This window comes from Solea solea, chromosome 5, assembly GCF_958295425.1.
Source record: "Solea solea chromosome 5, fSolSol10.1, whole genome shotgun sequence".
Taxonomy (NCBI): domain Eukaryota; kingdom Metazoa; phylum Chordata; class Actinopteri; order Pleuronectiformes; family Soleidae; genus Solea; species Solea solea.
In genome coordinates, this window is record NC_081138.1 from 22,959,373 (window position 1) to 22,984,020 (window position 24,648).

Below are 24,648 nucleotides of genomic sequence, written 5' to 3' on the forward strand. Positions count from 1 at the left end.
TGCATTAATAATGAACAAGCTCTCATGACGCACATGCATCCACATCTGCGACTGGATGGTCGGTTATGCAGTATTTGCCGCTTTATGGTCTAATTTACAAAATGGACATCATGCTAAATTGAGCAAGACCTGAAACTATAGATTTTCCTCAGGAAAATGTTTATGGGCGTCATAAAGTAGGTCATTTCCTCGTAAACGTACAGAAATACAGATTTCAGAGCCTTTTTTTAATTTATTTTTTATATAGAGTGTACCTGGAGTCCACACCTTTGAACTCCAAAGCTGTCACAGCCTCTGTCGTAGGGACTCTGGGTCTTTCGAAGTCGCCGCCGAAGGTAGACTCCGCCCCCCTCGTGTAATTAACGGTTCAGCTGACGGCCAGTTGTCAGATTTTATTGGCAGTAAAGGTCTGCCACAGCGCTACCCTGAATATCAAACTTCTCAACCTACTCTGAACTTCTGCACCACACAGAATTCAGAAGTGTTTTGACTTGTTTCCTCGTCAGTCTTTCCTTCCAGATTCGGCGCTGAGTCTCTCATTACGAGAGGACTAACTGACATTTCACCGGCTGAACTTTCTTCCTGTGAAGAACTTGTAAATAACGTTGCTTTTAAAGAAGCCGGTCCCTCTGGAACACCGTCAATTCAACGGCGGCCTGCTCCTCCGTCTCTGTTTGTGCTTTTCCCTTCAGGAGCCTACTGTACCATATGCAGCTGCCTTTGTTGGTTTCTTTATTCATTTTCAAGGACACATTGATACGAGAGAGGCTGATAATCAACTGTCCTTATGGATCCCAGGAGATGCTCTCTCTCTGTCTCTCTCTGTGTACCTAACTCACTTTCTGTTTGCTGCTGCTGGAGAAAGTGAAACGTGTTTCAGGGCTGAAACAAAACTTTGCACATTGCACAAATTCGGAGTTCTGCTCGGCTGACCTACTTGTTTCTTAAGGTGGAATGATTTGGGGGAGTCAACACATAAATGATTTATAAAGATGGAGAATCCTAGTTGTTTGACGTCCATGCAAAAAGTGAATTATTATAATTAGAAATGACTGCAGGCTACTGTAAAATATAATATAATAAAGTTATGATATGGAAACACTTTGAGATAATGTGTGTTGTGATCTTGGTGCTGACCTGGCAGAAGAAGAGTGATGGGTGTGTTTATATTCAAAGTATTTCTCTGACAGGAGCATCTGTCTCTTGGATTGTGTCTGCACAGCAGGGATGTCATCTGGCTTCAGGCGTCTGAACTATCATTTTAATACAGACTCGCTGCTCTCTTGACCTCTTTATCCCATAGCTCGGGTTAGACTCGGAGCTAAATGTCCCTTCAGTTACTTTCCTCCCACATGTCACTCACACACACACACACACACACACACACACGCTGTTCTACATGTAATGTTCCATTCATCATGTTGTAGTAAAACACAGCTCTGACTGATGGAACACATGATATTATGAGGCACAGACAGAGCATTTATCACCATTTTTCTGAGCAGATTTAGAATAAAATATTATATGACATGAAATGTGAAATCCTAAATCCTAAAAGCAGAACCCTTAAGTTACCACGTTTGACCGACCTGTGCACACGAAGGTGCTTTTGCGACCATGAATAATTCATGAATAATTAATAATTATTCTTTAAAAACATTTAAATCTCTCAAAGTGGCAGTTCATGACACACTCTCACTGGAATCCTGGCTGCCAGTGGCAACACAGGGAAAAACAGATAGAGCTCCTGAAGAGGGAAATATCCGGTTCCACTTAACAAAAGGCTCTGACTCTACAGTATCTCATATTCATCAATTTATCTTCCCATTAGAGAGCCTTTTCTGTTCATTCTTATTCTTAAATCCTTCAATGTTCCTCTTTCCTTTTAAGATGCAAGAAAACACCAACTCATCATTGCAAAAGTTGTTTGATGTGATTGTTGCCTAGTTCATTATATGCAATGCAAACAGTGAAAATTCAAAGTTATGTGCAGGTAATTCTCCTGATGACTCACGTGTCCAGCGCAGCTTTACTAAGAATTAGCCCAGTTGAACCTCGTGCGGTGACCACATAGGACGTAACCCAGTAAGTGAACCAGCGACCCAAAGATGGAGTTGGATTATGAGTCACTGCAGCACAGACGGCTGACTTCTGAGTGAAGCAGAGACATGAAGGCGGTGATTCAGAGTTCTGTTCAGCGGAAATAAAGTGGAACTAAAAGGGGGAAAAAAAACAGAGAAACAACTTTTCTGCCCCCCCACACACACACACACAAACAGCACCAGCAGCGAGTGACTGAATCATTAGAGACAGTTTGTTTAAAAGATTTGTGCATGACCGGAGCGCAGACTCCGTCTGGCACAGTCGCTGAGCTGGAATACGACTGAACGGGTTGTGATTCGGATCACGATCGCCCGACTCCTCGGTTTTCGGGATTTTTCTTTCTTTCCAACTGATCAGTGCTGTCGACGCAGGATTATTAAATGATCTACAGTTAGGCATCGTTCTTGGATTTGCTGAGGCTGATTTCTGACAGTTTAAGCCGTCAGGGCGCAGTGTACTGGGGAGCAGGCTACGTTCACTGATTCATTCACAGTACATTCAGTGAACGGGAATACATTGATTCAGTGAGTGACTCGTGCAGGGAACGACTCACGATGAACGAATCGTTTCAGTAAGAAAGAACAAATCGCTTGCGAACGACACAACAGTACGAGCAGCAAAACACATGTATATAAATAGAGAAAATCCACTTTGCTAAGGGCGCACTGATACTCAGAGAGAGCAGCTGCTGAAGCTCTACCTCAACAATAACTCACTTCTTAAACTAATGATCCACGCTGAGATAAATGGATGAGTAAGAAGCATCGCGGCTCACGGAGCAAAACTTTGGTCTCTGGCAGTCGACCATATGTTCGTTCACACTTTAAATGTAATACTGACTCGGCTGGAGGTTTGCAAACGCGCTGCGACGCGAGACGGCCTCGCCACACGGCGGAGAGCACTCACCGGTAAATTGACTAAATGATGTTTCGTAATGAAAAACTCAAATGTGAGCAGCGGCTCGATTCTCTCGCCTCTGTTTTTCAATTCCACTCGATGTAATCATGGATATGAAAGACTACAGAGGGCTTTCTCTGTCAGTTTGGCTGAAGGTGTGACCGGCAGGAGGCAGAGCGATGAGATCCGGCCGTGCCGCACGTACTACAAATCAATGCATATCCCCCCCCCCCAATATGGCAAAACTAATATACACTTCAGTTTCACAGTGGGAATTGAAATGAAGTTACATGGACTCACAGCCAGACAGCAGCGCCTGATCAAATGAAGTGAATGAGGGCGTGTGCGGGGTGTAGAGAGCGCTGGTGCAATAACTACAAATGAAATCCCTCTGTGTTTGTACATGGAGCAAAAAAAAAAAACCCAAAGAGACATTATTGATTCTCCATGTCTTACTGTTCCCACATTTGTGTTTGTTCACCAGGTGAATCTGTTTCTTCAAGGAATCAATCTGCTGCATCAGTACAGAGGCTGTGAGGTGCAAATGTGTGAAAGACCAGTGCACCTGTCTTCTTCTCCACTAGGTTGCAGTTTCTGCTTTCCATTTGTCCTATTTTGATTTGCTGCTATAGCCACAACTTTTGTTAGTAAGTCAGAGAAATTGCAGAAAACGTGTAGCTAAATTCAGTGTTCCACTTCAGCGGTGGAGCCAATGGGAGGGGGAGGAACGTCGGTTGGATTTTGTGTAGACTGCTATAGACTGTTATAATTGTGACTATTTTCCTGGGTCACAAGTCATTAGATTGCAACATGACTGTGTAATTTGCGACTTTATTCTTGTAAATTTACGACTTTATTGTCATACATTAGGACTTTATTTGCGAAGTCTGTGATTTTTTTAATTTTTCTCAATGTGGCCCTAATATTATTTTATTTTGATAGTTTCCTTAGTTCTCATTATTTTTATTCGTTGATCAGTCTGTCAATCAGAGGAGTTCGACACACACACACCCACACACTCGATCCTATTTGTATTGCATTGTGATTGGTCAGCTGAAGTTAGACCCGCCTTCTAACACGGGAGTGGAGCGTACCTGGTTCGTTGCAGCAGAGCTCACGCGACAGTGGCGCGGTGGATGCTAGTAGATAAACGACACGGAGATACAGAGATACAAACAGAACTGCAGAACAACGGTCGTTAATTCAGTGATTAATTAGCGAAAGCATATGCACCTGAGGCAGAGAAGTGTTTGAGGAAATGCGAGCCGGGAGGAACACAACATTTGTGCCTCGTCTTGGTGAGTTTCTCGAGCTAACTGGCGCTAGCATTTGCTAACGGTATTAGCTGCACGTGAGATGGTGAACTGTGTCTTCACTCGCTGTAAAAACTTGAACCCGACGTAATCACTGTTGTTCACGGTGTATGTTGTGAAGTGTAGTCGGAGTTAAAGCTGCACATTTGTCTTGTAATCTGACAGAAAATTACACAACGTTTATGTTATGTGTGTGTTTTTGTACTGACATGTACTGTGTGTGACGTGTTGTATGATAAGAGCTGCTGAATATGGTAATATTGTCCATAATTAAATGGATCAAATTTAGCAATATTCCTTATGATAAGCAAGAAACAAATTATAATAACAATTCATGATTAAGATCCTAAAATGATTAATGTTTTAAAAAATTATAATATGTTGATTTAAAATGTGGGCAAAGAAACTGTACAGTTAAGAATGTCATTCCTTGGGTCAGTTTTGTGTCACAGTAGTGTGTGATTTATATACTGAATATGTAAGTAACAGTCTTGTCTTTATGCAGGTTGTTTTTTTTTGAGAACCTTTAGAATTGGATTTTGATTCTCCCTGTTGAGAGGAGATGGAGCCCCCAGTAAGATCTTTCCTTAAACCGAGGAGTGGAGATCCGACACGTGAAGAGGACACCACATCTCTTCTTCATCTTCCCCAGCTGAATGTTCATTGTGGTAGGACCCCCAAGCACCCCACTGCTTGAATTCCCTTCCCTTCACTTGACTTGAACATGGAATATACATTTGTTTAAGAGGGAAACTGTGAAGGTGCGCTGATTGTAGTATTTTAAAAGTAAACTTTACTTTCAGCATTCCCCGTGGCTCCAAATGTCTATCATGTCAAATCATTTTCAACCCTCCTGTAACGAGTCTCTGGTCCATATGTTATGAACCTTGGGACACCTAGTGGGTTACAATTACTTACACTCACAGTAGATACATGTTTCCGTTTTAAAAAATAGGCACCGTTAGTGGTAGTATGAATAACATAAATCTGGTACCTTGGGTGTGTCATTTTCAAGTATCTTAAATGAGATTTCTATTTTGGTGTGGCTGACATGGGTCTGACACCCACGACTTTTACTTGGTTAGACTTTTTTTATGTCGTTGTCTGTATCTGACTGCCTAGCCTTGTATTTTTAGCCATAACCCTAACCTCACTAACACTTGCGCCCAGTTGCGTCAAAAATACCAGTGATACCAGCTAAAAACCTAACTATGGGTCATATTCAGCGGTTGACCAAAATGACCCATAGTTAACTTTCAGCAGAGCACCAATGAACAATCTCACTGTTACAATGTTGTTGCTGTGTTGTCTGCTCATGACTTTATTCCAGATTTACAGATCCCTAGCTTTAAACGTCCAATATGCAATATGTGAGCACCACGAGTTGAGAATGCATGTCAGACCAAAACAAAAGCAATTGTGACAGCTGATGCTAGTAAGATATACGCCCGTCTCGCCAGGCACTATTGAAAACAGACATGTTATAATATGATGGATGCATCATTTGTGGCTGTTGTCAGGAAAAGGACTTTCACAGCATGCCGTTCACCCCATAACAAAAATGCCAGACCAATATTATCTGGTCCCTGGTTTCCTTTAACTGAACATTTTAAGTACTTTTTGTCACAATTTTTTCATAAGAAATGTACTCCATTATGTCAGCTCACACATCATGAAAAACAACAATGCTGATATAGTCATGGATAAAATACAGTGTATTCACCCATCGCAGGGACAGGTTGTCAGATTCCTATAGGGAAACGATGACGACATGACAACAGCCGTAGCCGTGCGTAGATGGATATTTGTCAGAAGTACAAAGAACAGACGGAAAACACCCCAACTTCATTACAGCAGGGCTGTGACAGCACAGCTGTTTTGTGGTGATTCCATTGTCAGCCCTCAGAATAAATAATGCCTGACTCGTGCAAAAGGTCAAGAAGAATATATGAATCGTGTACTTTGTCTGATGTAGGTGTATACGTGTGTCAGCTATAATTAGCGACAGCCTTGTTTTTCCATTTTAATTTTCGCTCTTGTCCTCAGAGACTGAAAGCAGAAGCAGCATGTGTCTCTTGCAGACATAAGCGCTGCAGGAGGGTTTTTTTTTTCCCCCATCTCTAAAAGGACATTGATTCAGTCACTGGGACATCAGTGGACACTTTCTCTGTACAGACTCAATAGAATGATCAACATGTTGTTCCTGCTGCCATGAGTCATGGTCTAACCCAAAAAAGAAATGGTTCAGCTAAACCACTGATGTTACTGTCCATTAAAGGGACAGTTTGGGTCTTTTGTATGGTGTTGTATGAGGTTCTCAGTATCTTACTGACAGTAAATTAACCGCCAATGTCCTTTTAGCTGACCTATGGTCTGTTCCACCACAGAGCGAGCCCGAGCACAGGTGTCATTATAGTGCATTTCCTCTAATATAATTTGTGAAGTGAAACATTCTTCAGCGTGTTTATGTGGACAGAAAGGATTTAACATCCTGTCCTGGCTTTTGAATAAGATGGATCATAAGAGTATTCAATTATCCTAAAATGACTTATGTTTAAAAAGACTCTTATCTTTCCTTTTAACACAGGGGTTATAAGGTTTTTGGTCAGGCTGTCCAGGATATGAGCTGCACCAGGAATTTCCTCAATACACAGATCTATGTCGTAATGAATTCATGCATTCAAGTAAAGACAACTGGGGCTCATTCTTCTCTGAATTACCATGTATGTAGTGCACGTCATCAGTTTTCTTCAGATACTCTCAGCTCACTATTTGAATGCATTTGCCTGGGCTTCTTGTATTATTTATGTTATATTGTTCTACTGCTGTCCATTATATAGGTCTGCCGAACATCCTTCATAACCTCCTGACAGGTCATTATCAAAGATGGAACATGATGAGCAAAAGCTTTTAACATGTCTCATATAAAGACGGTTTCATCATCAGACAAAGCTCTTAAAGACACAGGGTGAAAACGGGAACCAGGTTGACAACAGTGTTGAAATGTCTAATATGTCTAAATGGCTGCAATTTAAGATCACATTCACAACAAGCCAGCAGAGCTTAATGTGTGCCACAAAAATTTAATTTATTAACATATGTGGTAGAGAGAAGGAGGGTTGTTTTTTTTTTGTTTTTTTTTTAGAATGTGTTCTAAATTTATGAAGCTCTGTCTGCACCACCCTGGAGATGTTTACCCGGGGAAAGAAAGTATTTAGAATCAGAGGTGAGGTGGAGGTGAATCACTGACGTGCTCACAGCAAGCAGAAGAAGACAGAGCGATGGGAACCCACCAAGCAACGGATATTGTGGTTAATGCTCTAAGTCACAAACACGTCTTCACAGCAACTTTAACACAGCAATTAACTATGCCAATGTTATGCTACATTATGCTAACGTGACACTTACCCTTCGAGTGACAACGACGCTATCTTTAGCTGGTAGAGTCAAGAGTTGGATGCCTGTCACAAAGCCAGACTGCATCCATTTGTTTCCTTCCAGGCTCTTGTAAACTTTCCGTGACTCTCTGGAATAAGATGAGGGCAAGTTAATCAGGAAGTTGAGTCAGGATACTGCAGGCATTAGAAGGAGCGGCTCATATTCGGTCTGTCGAGTTTTAAAGTAAGCAGTGAATTCTGAATCCAGCATCGGTCCCGTTCATTTTTGTCACATTTTAAGCTGCCAAAACGGCGGTTCATAGAACCTCTATAGACACCCTACCTGCTAGGACTGGCTGACACCAGACAGTTGTCCATGGCAACACACAAAGCACGAGTAAGAGACTGGGTAAGGCTAAACTCAAGTAGGTTAGGTTATTTGACGAGTAGTTGTTGTGATGTAGTGACGCATAGTAACTTGCATACAGAGGACTGCACTTTGCACACTGGACTTTAGCAAGCAAAAACAAAATCCTGACCTGACAAAATCTTTGCTATCAATGTGTTAGCTTACCTTTAGAGTGCCTTATTCAACAGGAAACAGAGGTTTCTGTCCCCATTTTAAGTCTGCGAGGACACGGACGTTGCTGTCTACTGCTGCCTCCTTTTTTACGTTTGTGTTACTTAATGTGGAGAAATTCACTGAGCATGTGCCTGCCTGTTTTGTGCACACGGACTATGTGTCAGTGCCTCGTGAACCACACTTCACAAACCTTTACCACCCCTTTTACTGGCCCTAAAAAATGTTGAGTGCAGCATGATGGTGGACAGCTGTGAAGGCATCGTGAAGGCAGGCATCGATTTATGCTTTATTTGACACGTGACCATGAACTCGCAGTGGTTTAAGTCGACCCCTCCACCAGAGGGAGATTTGTGAAACAGCAAGAGTGCTGGACAGTACATGTTTGTGTTGAGGTAAAAAAAAACAAAAAAAAAACATAATGCACATCCATCAGCATATTTGAGTTCTATACTGCTGTGTTTAATACAACTGCAAACACAGACAAGAACATCCTCAGGAAAATAAAGCAGCAGTTCATTGAAGCTGTAGACATCCCTCACTGTACCTATCAGTTCCAGCAAGACTTGTTTTGATCCTCGTTGTCTTCCTCTCACATCGATAGCTGGTGTACATGAGATGCTGAGAGGTTTATCAAAACAATGAATCTTCATTACTTCATATGCAAACTAATAATAATAATATATAAAAGTTTCCCCATGTGTGTCTTTTATTTAAACTGATTTAAAGTAATTAAGACATTCAAACAACATTTATTTTATGATTCCAGAGTGCATCTCTCAGTTAGCAGCCATCCCCCGCCCCCCCGCTGTCGTCTTCACTATCTGGATCCTCCGTCGAACTGGTTCTCAGCTCTCGACACGTCTCTCGCATGTGCTCACCCACACACGTGTAGAGGGCGTTTTGACATTTTAGTGACAGTGAGGGAGGCGCTGCATCGTTATTGTGTAGAGAGAAGTCCAGCAGAGTGAAAATATGGCTCCCACACACAGAGTGACTGTGGGATACTGCAGCCGTGACCTTTCTGCTCCTTCGCCGCAGACAAAACCGGTGGTGGTAAAGAGTGTGGGGCAGTTAACGTGTTACTCTACCCTCTGTCCAATAATGACTAGTCTAAAACATTACAACATTCATGTGGTGCACTGGCAGCCCCTTAGCCAGTGTTTCAGTCACTTCAACATTGGCTTCACTTTTTAGATTTTAGTAATTGATGTATATTTTTGACACTTTGGCAGAGATACTGCATATGTCTATCCTATTCCCTTTATTTGCCTTAGTGAGATGGAATGATTATGATACTAACGTGTTCTCTATGATTTCATAATTAAATGTTTTCGTTGGTATATTTTTGTGTAACTGCATTTGTCTGCATTGAGATGCTATTTTCCCTTTTGAAAGTGTACATACAGCACTGTATTTTTGTACTTGTATTTTTTCTAAAGCCATCATTTCCTTGTCTTTGGGTAACATCTTACATACATATTTACCCCGGCAATCTGTGTTTAAATCATAGCAAGAACAATAAGGTTTGTGGTGGAGCTGCCAACATAAGGAAATCTTTACTCAGTCCACTGTTTTCCTAAAATACGTGATCATTATGAGTGGAAAACGTCAAACAAAACTCAGTAGTCCTTCTCTTGCCTCCACAGGCAAATGTATAATTGGCAGCTGGAAGGAAGGAAGTGGATTAAGTGTTTCCAATATGATGACGGTGAGGAACAAGTGAGATCCTCGTGGATAAGAGTCAGTGCTGTAATGGTGTTCTGGTGCTATAGAGTCTGATTCATGCATTATTCTACCTGCAGCTCTGATGCAGTATTGATCTTTTTTTTTTTTTCACACAAAAATTTGGAAAAAGCTACAGATGCCAAAACAATTACTGCCATTAACTATGATTAGATTAGATTGATTAGAATAACAAAAATTATAATAGAATGTATTTGTGATATGAATAATTGATGTGCATGAAAGGACTGTGCAATGTCTGAAATTTAAACAGAAAAATAACGCGCTTCTTTTGTTTTCTTCATGATTTCTTTATTGTTTTATTATTGTAACTGACTTGATTATTAACCTGATGAACCATTGGTTACAGAGAATGCTTGACATTTGCTACTCTTATGTCTATGAATTGTGCAAAGTTTGTCATTTTCTGTCCATAAAGATTTTTAAAAGACACAATGTTCATATAATTATTGATATTGAATGTTGCTAGTTATTTTTCATCTGTTCCTGTTGAACATCTGATTGAGCTGCAACTAACGATTATTTTCATAATCGATTCATCTGCCGATTATTTTCTCGATTAATCGTTTGGTCCATAAAAGATCAGAAAACCTTAAAAAATGTTGATCGGTGTTCGTCAAGCCTGGAAATGACGAGGTTCTCAAATGTCTTGTTTTGACCACAAACCAAAATGATTGACTTTTAATGATTTCTTTGTTGTCCACAGCAAAGAAATTAAGAAACTATTCACATCTAAGGAGCTTAAACAATCGGAAATCTCGTTTTAATCATTAAAAAAGCTTCAAATCGATTATCAAAATAGTTGTCGATTAATTTAGTAATCGATTAATCATTAATTAGTTTCAGCTCTACTTCCCACGACTACTTTCTCTGCCATTATCTCTGTTATTATCCTCCTCCTGCTGACTTTGTGTACACTTCCTCTGTGAATCAATGTTTTCCCTCCTGCTGAATACGACATGTCCATGTTTCTCATTAGGGCAGTAAAAATTCCACCGTGGCTTTGAAAGGCTTTTGTCTTCTGCTCTTTGCAAAGTCATGTATACAAAGAAAGTGGCTTCCCAGCAGATCGGTGTGGAACAATGCACAATGGGTGGACCAAATCACGTGCCGGTGTCTTCTCGCTGCTGCGGGCTACTAAGAAAATGCTGGACTATGAGGTGAGTGCACAATTTAAAGAAATCGTATTGCCCTCCCTCTTCCAGCTCCATCGCATGCTTGTTCCTTTAAGTAGACTGGCGGTTTTACTACACTTAAGATCTACATCTATCCTGGTTTAAAGCTGCAGTGTGCAACTTTGCTCACAAAAAACCCAACAAATAAACAGCTCCAAAATAACACTTAACATCAATTCAACAGCAACCACTAAAGAGCAATTGCTGTTGTTTCAGGCACTTCCCCACACAGCCTGACAAAGGACCAGATCTTAAAGTAAGGAATAAGGAGAAAATCTCACTCCAAAATGACACAGGACACATCACAGGAGTGCATTAGTTGTCATCAGATAAATCATGTTGGATGACAAAGCATGTAAGCAAGAAGCCAATTAGTGCTCAAGCTGGATAACAAAAACATTTCAAAGGCAATGTGTGGCCTAAAATGGGAACATAATGAACAAAATTGGCATTTAAGAAGACCTTAAACTAGCAACCATTAACTCCACAGGAAAATGTTTAATAACGTTATAATTTAAATGAGAAGTAGGCTCATTTTACCATAGACCCTGTGGCTATTCAGTACAGTATATTCTTACCTCTGGGTTGTCCTAAACCAGCAAACAGGAAGACTATATACACTGTGATTTGTACACAGTGGAACGCTCACAAAAGGTGATCAAATCTCCAAAACACCAACACTGAATCCACATGTACGTCTGTGTGGTTTAAGGAGCTCAGATTAATGCAGTTTCTTCATAACGGTGGGGAAAAAAAGGCTCTTTGGGGGGCAATTGCCTTTTAATTGAAGAGATTTACATACTCTAAAGGCTAATTATGATGTTGTTGTGGATTCATCTGCATCTGACAGCTCAATGCAGGTGATGGAGTGAGACTGCAATGCCATTAAACTTCAGTGGAGAAGGTTACAGCCATCAGTCAGGTGGGATGCCTTTCTATGTTTTAACCGAATCTCAACTCGGCTCCATGGTTTTTAGTTATGTCCCACATTTTCTCATCCATCGCAGAACATGGATTAAAACACTCCCCTTCTGCGGAGAGCACAACGATGGGAGATGAGGTGAAGCTTGTTCAGGTTTCTCAATTTTCTCTTCTCCCTTCTCCCAGGAGCTTTAAGCCCGGCTGGACTCATGGAGGCTGACAGGTCGCTCTCTTTTCCCTCCCCTCTTCATCCTGAGACTGCATAATGTGAAGGTGGGGACCACCTGGGCACGTATGGTGACACCTGAGCCCCATTACATTTATTTATGATGATGTAAACTCTTTACAAGGGCCTTTCTGTATGGAGTTTGCATGCTCTTCCCGTGTGTGCGTGGGTTTTCTCCAGGTCGTCCTCCCACTGTCCAAAAACTAGGCAAATTGGACATACTAAATTGACCATAGGTCTGAGTGTAAGAGTGAATGGTCTCTACATGTGGCCCTGTGATGGACTGGGTGTACCCCCCTTGACCCTCATGTGGTGGCTAAAGCAGTAGGAAATTGATGGAAGGATGGATCTGAACTCTCTGCATAGGACAAACTGCAGAACATTGTACACCAACATGATGTGCTGTCAGAAAAATGATTATAAATCAGTAGGGATAACAGCTGAGCATTGGTACTGGCCACTTTTTTATCTTGTTGACGTGAAGATGACATTGGCAGATGTTGACACCCATGTTTGTGCAGGATTTCCATGATATACATGACAGCTGGTCGGCTGCTGCTTCAGAATGTGATCATTCTTTATGTAGGCAACCTCAACAGCAGAGGTTCACAGCTTCATCTGAAGCACACTCGTCATGGTCTTTACGTCCTAGTCCCTTGATTTGATCAACATAATTGGTCAAACTTGAATACAGTTTTAGTTCACACATAGCTTTTTATCATTGTGTATGGACAAACCTGGGTCTATTACAATCAATAGAGCTCATTGAAGTTCACTGTTCTCATCGGAATTCCTCTGGTTTTGGAATCAGACTGTGCTTCGACATTTAGATAATTTGACCGTGTCACTGCAAGATGGAAGGGTAATGAAAGAGGAAGCTGAACCACACAGGCATGAAGAGCAAACTGCTCCCTGGATAATGTCATCTCTCCTGGCAGAGGATCCCCACCAATCCTCCCCACACAGGTAGACTATTGAGTCACGGCTCATTTCAAGTTATAATTTGTTGATGCCCAGTCACTTGTGACTCATTGGTATTAGTTTAAAAGGGACTTAAATGTGTGTGTTGGTTAAGAAGTGTGTGTTTAGGTTCAGGAGTGTGTCTGCACACCTCTTTCTGTGTCCCCAGGTAGACGGCTGCATTTCTGTGTCTGCATGAGAAATGGAGAAATTGGCGACGAGGTTTTGCAGAGGCGTTTGGGGAGAATGCCTGTGTGTTTGATTATTGAGTGACAGGAAGCTCGGGAGAGATGCGCATTGCTTGTGCGGTTGCCGCCTCGGGGCTTTAAGGTCGACAGGATTAGCATTTAGAAACCTCCTGCTCCCCAGATCTGAGAGAGGAGCGAGGCGGTGCAGTGGCAGCAACCTGGATAATTCAAAACTGGATCTTCTTTCAACTTTCATCTCCTCAGGAGCAGAAGTTTACCTGTCTTATTACAACACATCACACAGAGGAAGCAGGGTGCACGGCTTAGACTCAAATGAACTAATCCCATTTATTTTTTAGTTTAGCTTCCCAGGCTACATTTTACTTCATTTTCTCTGTTTTACAACTTTTAGAAATGTTCAGCCTTGGACATCTTGTTGTGTTTAAAATGGAAAACTTAGAGTGTGAGAGAGAGAGGTATGGGAGTCCTTCCCCAGAAAAAAATTGTAAATTCTCTAAAACATAATTTCCCTTAGAATCATTTGATGATGAATTGATTTGAAAGTAAAATATGAACTGTCTCAGTTTACTAATTGAAAGCTCTTTTCTAATAAATCTGGAAACCTCTTTGAAGTTGTGCACTTGTATAATATATTATGTAACATAACAGTATATATACTTTCCTCGCCTTAAATGACCAATCAAAGTGTTTAACGCCTCTTCACGCAGCGCATCTATATGGCGGGCTTTTTCTGTCAAACATCCATCACTCCCATTCACATGCTGCCAACACAGCCGTCTGGAGTAATTTGGAGTTCAGTGTCTTGCCCCGGGACACAGCGGCATGTAGACCAGCGGTTGGTAGACGACCCACTGTGCCACTGATCCACAGCTGCGACGGAACAGACGGATGAAAAACAACAAAACAAAAACCTATGACAGCTGTCTGTTGTCCATCCATCCATCTTCTACCGCTTTATCCTCCACATGAGCCGACTAAATCCTCACTTCATCGTACAGTTGCCATCGTATGTTAGCGCAAACCACAGATACACGTGAGCGCACGTTTCTTATCCAAAATGGTGCTTACATTTAGAGATGTTTGATATTTAAGTGATCGTATTTAACCCATTTGTGACACTTAAGTCAGCGATTAGAAAGGCCTGAAAGAGCAGGCTGCTGATTTAGCTGCCGTGTAGCTACATATGTCCGTTTACAAGGTTTCACACACTTGGAAAGTACATGGACTTTGGACTTTTATGGATTGTTCACTATATGGAAAGTAAATCCAACTTAAAAGTGACTGAAACCTGTGTTCTCTTGAATGACCATGAAAAAATTATTATTCAACATCAGTTAACATTTACCTGGGGAGTTAAAGGCCTCACTCTTCATCAATGCGATGACTCATCAACGTGTTTATATAAGTGTAGCAATCAAGTGTAAATGAGGCTTTTAAATAATTTGACCACATAATCAGAGAACAAATGTGTTTCACCCTTTCAGGTTTCTAAAGCGGTACATATAGATTTGGTGCCGTGAACAATGAGGCTGATGTTTAAGGCTCTCGCTCATTTTCTCTGAAGACAATCTGAACTCTACCTACATCATCGAGAGACAAGTACAGAATGTATATCGACTGAATAGTTGAAGCTGACAATCGACATCATTTTCATTCAACCTACTTCCCATTTCCTCCTCTGAATCCACATATCTCCCACTTTTGTCTCATCTTTTGACAACAGTCAGTTGATTTCACCACATTTCATCAGACCAGATAGGTTCTATTCATACAGGACTAAGGCCTTTAACACAGGCACGTAGGAGCCTGTTGTCTTATTCCCCGTGGGGCTGAGCTCATCGCACGTGCATCTTCATGCATTTGTATGCCATTATGATAATTAATGATAGAATTGATGCTCATCATGCCTGTCACACAGACCATTAGTAGCTCTGTCCCACTGGGCCTCAGTCATCATGGTGCTGCGGAGCAGACAGAACAGGAAGTGAAGCTGATAACATACAAAAATGACCCAAATCAGACCAGGAGCAGATTAAAGCCATTTATTGCTGCTTGTCCAGAGTGGGAATTAAATAATCTGAGGACACAGCATGTGAAATGTAACCCAAAGTCTAAGGAGAATCTGTCCATAAGTTTTTGCTTGTGAGTGCAAGAATATGTCAAGAATCTGTCCAAATTTGGCATGAATGTCCAGTTTAACCCATTCACATGGCTCCAAAAACCAGTTTAATCCCAGGTTTAATCAGGTTTCACACAAGTGGGTATGTGTTCAGCATTCACTGGGCCGAGACTGCAATGCAAGTTTTTATTGGCTGTGGCTTCGATTGGCATCAGTGTGATCGTAAAGGTGAACACATTCATTTCACTTTGGTCTGCTCTATTTTTTGCTGGTGATGCACCATTTCCAGCACAGTGTGCATTCATTTTCCGCCATCAGCATAGCCCTCAGCATTATTGGGATTCTTACTTTTTTAAAACTTGCGACAGCTTGCAAATAAATTAGTTTCATTCGTGGGATCAACCAAATGTTTGATTTAAACAGATTTAAACAACATGATACATGGGCCACGATACCAATAATATCACGATACAATAAAATTCTGTGATAATCAATATATTGCAAGACAATCACATAGCTATACATTACAAAATCTATGTAACAGAAGAAAACAAAACGTCTGTGAAAAGTTTAAAAGTGCAGGATTTCTCTATTTATTCACAAGATGGAGAACTAAGTGCATAAAGTCTATGTACTGAACGTAGATGGGGCATCTCTTAATGTAGCTTGTTAGCTTCCTCTTCCTCGGCCAGGTAACTTCAGCTTCCCTCACTCGTTGAAGCAGACAGTAGTAACTTTTCATTTACAAGGTAAATGAAAAGTTACTATTGTCTAAAAAAAAACAAAACTATGCATTGGTACACATCCACTGAAGAGCCTCTGCCAGACAAATTGCCCCCATTTTTAAAATGACCGTCCAATGAAAGATAGATGACCTGGTCGAGACCATTTTAAATTGAAGTCACACACCTTTTTATTTTCTCCCCTCTGTTGTCATGGGCAGCACATACTGTATTTTAAGCATGGCACTGGGGTAATTTTGCCCAGTAAAAGCAAAATAAATCCAGAACTCTGTTTTGTGAGGGCTTGTTTTATTCCCACCTGCAGACACATTTATTCTAGTAAGAGCATTAAGTAAACCTGCATGAGTAGTTATGGATAAGGTGGCAGAAATATGAAATCAAACATGTTCCAACTAATGACTGAAGAAAAAGTTGGCCTCCAAACAAACATACTAGCTCACCCTTGAAGAGTACTGTTTGTATGTATTTATGCTAGCTGTTTTTGACTCTGTGAATCAGATATGAAGTCACTCTGAGCTAAACCTAAGGTACATTTCAAGCAGCAACTGGAGCATTTGAACAAGTCCACTTTTATGTTTTCCTTCAGAATTTACTCTTTCATGATCCCAGAGAAAAGATAAGAGCAATCCAGAGTGTTGAGGACACAGCAGGGGTTCACACACAACTTATATAGCGGGTTTGAAATGTTGCTTGGTTTTAGAAACCTGCTGCAGTTTCATTTTGATGTTCAGTTGTTTAATTCTGTTGCTGCAGAAGAGCATGGAAAGAAAAAGACACAATTGAAGTGACAGACGGTGAAAAATGAAGTATCAGGCTCAAGATCAAATCCACTGCCTAAGCTTAGTTAGTAGTTTGAGTACCATCAAAAGTGTGTATGGAACAAATACAATGTCATTGGAGTACTATGAGAACACCAAACAGATGTTTGATAAACTCCATATGGATGGACACCAGTGGATATTTGTCATATGTGCCATACTTTATCATCCATTTCCATCCAAATCCTGACATCATTTACACAATTGTCATAATGCTGTACTGGAGAAGATCTGAAATGATATATGTGCTTTTAAAATATCAGTCACAAAAGATGCTATCTCTGTCAATAGGATTAATCAACTGATCGTTGCTGCTCATACTTATCTACATTTCTTTAATACATCCTGCACAGCTCATCTGGACTTTCTACTGGTCACACGATGCAGAGACATTTGACGAGCTGGTATGTATGTATGCATGTGGAAGGAAAAAGATCTGACGTTCTGCATGGTGGAAATGTTCTGATCCATGTCATTAAGCTGCAGAGCCTTGGGAAGTGAATCACTCACTGCAAATGAGCCAAAGACCAGATCATAAAGCAGCATGTTCGTCACCGTGGTCTCATCACACAGCATTGTTAATGTGGCTACGCTGACTTCAGTGGTGCTTTATGTTTAAGTATTTCAGAGGTGGCATTTACAAATCTCTGTACAGGGATTACATTGTTCCTGCCTGGAGTGAAACAGTCTCTTCTAAAGGCTTAGGACAAAGCTGAGAACCATGAAAGACTGGAGGATCCTTTGGTTTTGTCTTTGACATTCTTCCTCCAACAAATGGATTAGCATCAGTTTTTACATAGTCTTTAAAGCAGGCACCAGAATCAATGACTGACCGATCAGAAACATTAGGTTCTATCAAACACATACCAACTGCAACTAGACACTGAACACAAAGGTAACTAGGTATCTCACAAGGTTAACAAGTGTTTTTAAAGGATCACCACCAAAATAGAGGAGACAGGTGTCAACTGGCAGGTGAGGGTGATCATAGGGAACATCTGAACAGGAAGTAAAACTCTACCAAACTAGAAAACAAAAGTCCAAACTTTATTTCTATATAGCACTTCTCTGTTCTTGACGACAACACAAAGTGCTTTACACAGAAGTGCAGATTTTTCAGGAGTGGGGAATTGAACGTGCGACCTTCAGCTCCAAAGGGAAACCCATCAGTCCTCAAATAGTCTAACGGGGGCAGATTATGACAGAATGACTGAGTGAATATATTCTACGAGCTCTTGCTCAGCTGTTTCTGCAAAGCCAACGTAACCTCTAGCCTTTGCCGTCTTGAAAATGTGTTTGGTGCTTTATCTTGTCTTTTAGTCTGCCTTTTCCTGCCTGGAAACTGGACGTTGTAAACTGCTAACCCTCCCACACCAAAGTCATTGGATTTATCTTAGTTACCCTTAGAGGCAGCGGTTCTCCCATGTTTTGTGAGCTTGAATCATCATCAGCAAGGTAAAGATTTGGGCATATTCCTATGATGGCGTGCACTTACTCTGGTGTAGATTGTATTTGTTTTGGTTGGTCTTTTTGTTGTGTAGAAATGTGTGTGCCGGTGTTCAGCATTGGTGTGTTCCTCCTTCTGACATCTAATAAGGTTAATCAGTGGCATCATTTTCAGTGTAAACTACTCCCTTCAGTTTTAAGACTCACATGTGACTCTGCAACATCAGACAGTCTGAGCCTTCAGCTCCTCCTCCTCCTCTCACTGTGATGAGAAGATGCCTCTGTGTGCTCAACAGACACCAGAACACCTCATCTCATCTCATCAATGGCTCGCCGGCTGGCGCCAAGGGCCGCCGGTGAGATAAATGGAATGACATCCACAGTTCTAGTGCTAAAAAAATGGCCTGCTGTGCCCCTCAGCTGTTCTTGGAGGCCACGTCCAAATGGATCTGTCGCAGTTTTGAGGAGATTAGATGAAATTTGGTGGTAATGTGATGCCATTCTGTGGAGAGAGATTAAGCACCATCTGCTCTTCTCTCCCATTTTCACTTCTCTTCTCCCTCTGCAGAATCTCATCACCCCCCACACATGCCCACCCACACACCCGAGCTCACTTCCTACACTTCTCTCTTTAGATCTCAATTAAAATGTGTCTTTCTCTTTCAACACTGTGCATCAGGCTGCACAATGTCCCAGGAGTGTACAGTGTTTCCTGTGATTTACTTTTCTTTGGTATCAGTAGTTTCTATATAGGGGAGCATATAGTCAGTCCATCATTGTTGTAGTGCTGTCCAGGTGTTAAGAGAGAATAAATATATTATTGAAAGCGCACTATAGACCATCATGCTGTGTGCACTGGAAAAACATCCACATATTAGGGTACAGTTAAAAGTTCAAATGGCCAACTCTGATTGACATGCTGTTTTTCATCCGTCTCCTTCATCCGGGCCTCAAAAATCTGATCGTTTTGGGAGAAGAAGAAAAAAATTCCAAGAAGAACAATTTTCTCAATTTTTTAATTCCTTGATTTAAAAGACCTGAAAGTTGGAACAGATACATATCCTTCTGTGATTTGTCACACTCCTATCATGTGACCCTTCTCAGTCATTCGAAGCAAAGACATCCCAGGAGTTCGGAGTCCTTTGGAGTTTGTTCTTCAAACTTAAGCGCTGAGGGTGACACGCCTTAACACATGGCTCGTCCTCATCCTCTCTTGATTATTCACATACACTCTATAGCCTTTGTAAATGTGTACACTCAGCTGCTGAGTCACTTTCCACCCAGCAGGTGTCCCCTGTCCTTTCCTGTCCACTTGAACATTACAGGTACACCAGTGTCCAGATGGGCCTCTGACCTCACCGCTCTGCACAGGTCGCAGAGGAACAGTCACGTCGTCTTTTAAGACAGTGACGCCAAAGAAGATGCACTCATTGTCCTACACAGCAGACGTAGCTCTCAGACAGTTTTTACTACGTGTAACTGGAGAGTATAAGGTTGTTGGTTAACAGAGTGATGAAGCAGAAAGCATTCGTTGACGCTGAATCTTTGCTTCTCCCCCCCCCCCCCCCCCCCCGGATAATGAAACAGCAAATTCTGGTCCCATTTGAATAATTCAGACAGTCTGACTCGAGTTCAGTTCGTCTATGTTTTAGCTGCATCATTTATAACATGTCACAGACTGATGGCTTCCAGGAAGAAGCTCTGACAAGGTCACAGATTCATGTCGGTACAGTCGCCGTCAAACCTGAGCTCAACTCAACTGTTTTTCTTTTTTCCTTCCTTTCTTCTTTTCTTCAGCCGTTCAGTTGCGTCTCATCATTTGAAGGCCGCATTGGAACCTTTGACCCACGATTACACAATGTCAGCCAAACACGAGCTGTATCCTCAGCATCCTCTCTCCACCCACAAACTGCAGTGGAAAGCTTGATAATGTGACTCTCTGTGGACATTACCGATGTGGCCGGAAGGCAGGTGCCTTAATTTCCAGTAACAGGCAGCTATTACTGCAGAGATCTTCTTCTTAAAATGGAGGAGCTAATGGCCCATGGTACTTTGGCTGCTCGGGTCTAAGCTGCCTATTAGAGCTTAATGTGATTTACACTACACAGAGAGAGAGGGAGAGAGGGATGGGTGGATGATAGAGGTGGAGTGTGTGTGTGTGTGTGTGTGTGTGTGTGTGATCTGAAATGTAAGCAGTAATGAATCCATGAAGGAATTTTAACTGAACAGGATGGGAGGCTTTTCTGCTGGAATGAAAGCAGAATCGGTGAGAGAGAGTTAATCCATGACGACTTTCAGCTGTAATTTTCTCAGAATAAAAGATGAGAGTTGTGTGGAAGAGCTCGGCAGCTGTTAAATCCACCTGTTAAAGAGCCCCGCCCCCATTTAACTCTTGAAATCATCTCACTCAACGGGAAGCTCTCGTGTCAGAGATGGATTTTGCTGAGCAGTATTGTCCAGAGAATAACGCTCATTGTTTTCATTTTTGGTTCTCCTTTGTCAAAGCGTCGTGATTGAGAGCAGGTTTAACATTTCAGACGTGAAGTCCCTCCATTTGCGGCTCCACTCTCCGCAGTGATGAGACTTGAGGTGCAGAGGCACAGGTCACAGAGCACCTGCAGCTTTCCCTTCACTGCATATCCACCATTGATGTGGAATGTCAAAACTGTTGGATGCATGTGCAGTGCGTGACAGGTGCTGAACTGCTGTGTCTTATACATCTCTGTTGCTCACATAGATAATAGGACTCGGCTCAAAACTTGGCGGTTAATAAGACAACTGTAGCTATAACCAGCCATTTCTAAAACATAACGCCTTATCACATGACAATCGGGACAAACATTTCCCTTTAAAGCATGTTGAAACATTGACCTCATAGTTGGGGTTTATCGGATTTCTCTTTTTACGACATCCCATTCCATGACTTTGGTCAGTATCATACCACTACTGCATTATTGATTATTGTATGGTCTCATCTCTAATGAATAATACATATTTTAATATGCCTGTACTCAAGTAAATGCCAGGGCTCTTGTTGAAAAGAATTATTGGATTGGGAACAGGAACCCTGCAGTGCATTCACATTGATATGGATACAGAGAGTTGTGTTTGTGACAACGGGCCGTTTCCTGATTGTCATTTAGAAATAGGGAAATAAAAATGAAAAACAACAATCTTTCAAATTGCTGATAATCCATTGGCTGTCAAGTTCACTGTGTATTTTACAGTGAACCATGTGAACCTCACGCACAAATGCATATTTACTGTATTTTCTGATTCCCTTTTAGTTTAGTCCTCTCCAATATCACTTGGTTTACATTTTAATGAAAGGAAAATGAAATTGTCAACAGAAGTGTGTTGCCTACTGCAGCTTTAAGGTCAGAGGGCAAGCAAATGCATAGTTCCAGGTCTGAATGTGAAGCCGCAGCAGTTGGTTGAAAGGCATCGCTTACATCATTTAATTCAGAATCCACAAGAGTTCAATGAGCAGTGACCTTATTTTGTCACAGCCAGCGGGGGCAGCGCAGCGACCTATGACCTGTGTGACGCTGCTGACGATCGTTTCATCCAGCTGAAAGACATTTGCTGGAGGGAGGCTGCAACAGCTCCCTCGCCCGTGCCGTGTATTCTCACAACTGCCATTGAATATGCCCCATATCCATTTCCCATCCCGTCCTGCCAAACAGTCAGATGGTGATTAGTCTCTCCTGAGCCACACCTGAAGGACGATCTACCAGACTCACCCTCATTAAGTCTCTATTAGCAGGATTGTAATGGATTTTTAATGAAGGAGGTGGACGTAAGCTCAACTTGACCCCCCAACATCAGTGGAAAGCTATGACAATCGCCATTCTGAATCCTCCTCATTCTCACAGTGACTAAACACAGCAATATTCCATGTTCAAAACCCCCTTGAAACATTCAGAAACAGAAATACCACACACGTCATCTCCGTTATCTGCCATTTTCCATTATCTGTTCTGTTTCCTTTCTCTTTGCTGATGAGCACTGATTAGAACTCCGGAGAACCAGAAGCAATCAGCGTGTTTTTTTTTAAAAGTGGGGGCATCGAGTGCATCCTCGTCGGGGTCAAATCGCATTACACAAGTCCAGTGAGCGCCATTAAACTCCCTTTGTGAGTCAAAGTGCTCTCGTTGACCACACAAGAACGTCATTAATGCAGTCGTCAAAGTCATTTATTTTTATTATAGATAAGAAGCACGAGGTTTGAACAAAATTCACATGATAGATTATTTTTAGTTCCCGTTCTCTCTCATTAAACCAATACCATGGAATAAAACTGACATTTTTATTATGACAGAGGAAAAAATAAAAAGTCTTCTATCCATTTTTTGTTTTCAACAATTCCCTTTTTTGGATAACGCTGAGGCCTGGCTTTACATGTCTATAAATACAGCACAAAATAGGAACAGTTGTAGAAAAGGTCCACTGGCTGTAATCTTCATATGTTGTGGAGGATATTAACTCTCCCAGTTGGATGAAGGATGTTGATATGTGAAAGCTGCCAATGAAGGACCTGCCAACTGCATGTTGGCACCGCCGCTGTCTGGAGTGATTACACTTTTGGCAAAGTTGAGTGAACACCACACGAGTACCCTTTTGTGGTTGTTGGATATCGCGCTTCCTCACTGAACATGTGTCAAACAGCTCTCTGAGGCAACTTTCAACATACTTTCTTTTCAGTGCTGCTGCATGAAGACCTAAAGAGAAAAGTGAAGCTATTTTAACAACAACGGCAGAGTCAGAGACAGTCATAAACCAGCGTTTATTCTGGAACTCATGGAACAACACTGATGTGTTGTAGTTTCTCCCAGCTTGACAGTATACATTGAATATTGATTCCCAGTCATACCCATGGTAACTGCACGTATCATCTACATCAGTATTTCTCAATCCTGGTCCTCGGGACCCACTGTCCTGCATGTTTTCGATGTTTCCCTGCTCTAACACACCTGATTTAAATAGTCAGCAGGGAAACATCAACAACATGCAGGTGTCCCGAGGACCAGGAGTGAGAAACACTGATCTACATTAGTATCCTTAGTATATTCCTCTGGCAGTGAGCATGAGTTATAATCACATGCATGTGGCTAAGATGATACTTAAGTGATGAAGGAAATATTAAGAGGCGCTTGGTCCACCGCTACCTGAGTTGTGAAATGTTCACATGGGTGCTGGTGTCACCACTGAGGGAAATAATTGGCAGTGGTGATGTCGGAGCCAATCTGAGCAAGATAATGAGGTGTTCATTCATTATTCATTCATTCATCTTCTACCGCTTTATCCTCCACATGAGCGTCATTGGCTGGTGCCAATCTCAGCTGACATGGGAAAGGCGAAAAAGGTGGGGTCCAGTCCATCACAGGGCTGGTTGACCTTTTGTATTTTGTCCAAAATATCAATTAACCATAAGGAAGTATGGATCCACTGTGGAAGGAAAGGGATTGTTTATGTAGGTTTTTGAAAACAACAAAATCCTTTCAAGACTCTGAGACTAGATGGAGAGGTAGCCGAGGAAGTTATAGATGATTAATGCTGCATGCGTTCCATTTACATCATTTACAAGTGGAAGTGATGTTACCCCCCGAGGTGATGGTGTTCCGATGAAGAAGTCGAAAGAAAAGCATGTATCTCAGTCTAGCCATTGTTAAAAATAATTCCAGTCAAAAACAACGCTCTGCATGTAATTTTGCACGTCCACGGATACAACTTGCGCAGAATTGTGTGTAAGAGGGACTTCAAGAGATGAACAATGTATAAGTAGTGGTGTTTGTAAGACTTGTATTCATCAGAATCCTTGGATCCTGGAATCCTTGAAGACGCCCTTTAAAATCTGACTTTTGACTCCACCATAAATTCAGTAACGCAACACTATGGACGTACCCAGAATAAACAAACAGACAGGATGGAGACAAGGGAGAGGGAGGGGAGAAAAGGATGGCATAAAATACAAATAACAAAGTCGTCACAAATGGGAAAGAGATGGAAGGAGTG

At 41.6% G+C, this 24,648-nt stretch overlaps 1 long non-coding RNA gene across 4 annotated transcripts; it reads left to right on the plus strand.

Moving 5' to 3' along the window:
* The first annotated feature begins 4,084 nt into the window (after nucleotides 1-4,084).
* LOC131459167 (uncharacterized) lies at nucleotides 4,085-14,079 on the plus strand. 4 transcript variants are annotated; one of them, XR_009240215.1, is made up of 6 exons: nucleotides 4,085-4,298; nucleotides 4,819-4,981; nucleotides 9,040-9,981; nucleotides 11,053-11,176; nucleotides 12,042-12,113; nucleotides 12,299-14,079. It is a non-coding gene; the product is annotated as an uncharacterized LOC131459167 (long non-coding RNA). The 4 variants fall into 4 exon arrangements; XR_009240214.1 differs by having other exon boundaries at nucleotides 9,920-9,981; XR_009240216.1 differs by lacking the exon at nucleotides 9,040-9,981 and having other exon boundaries at nucleotides 10,996-11,176; nucleotides 12,299-13,304; nucleotides 13,468-14,079.
* The last annotated feature ends 10,569 nt before the right edge of the window (nucleotides 14,080-24,648 follow it).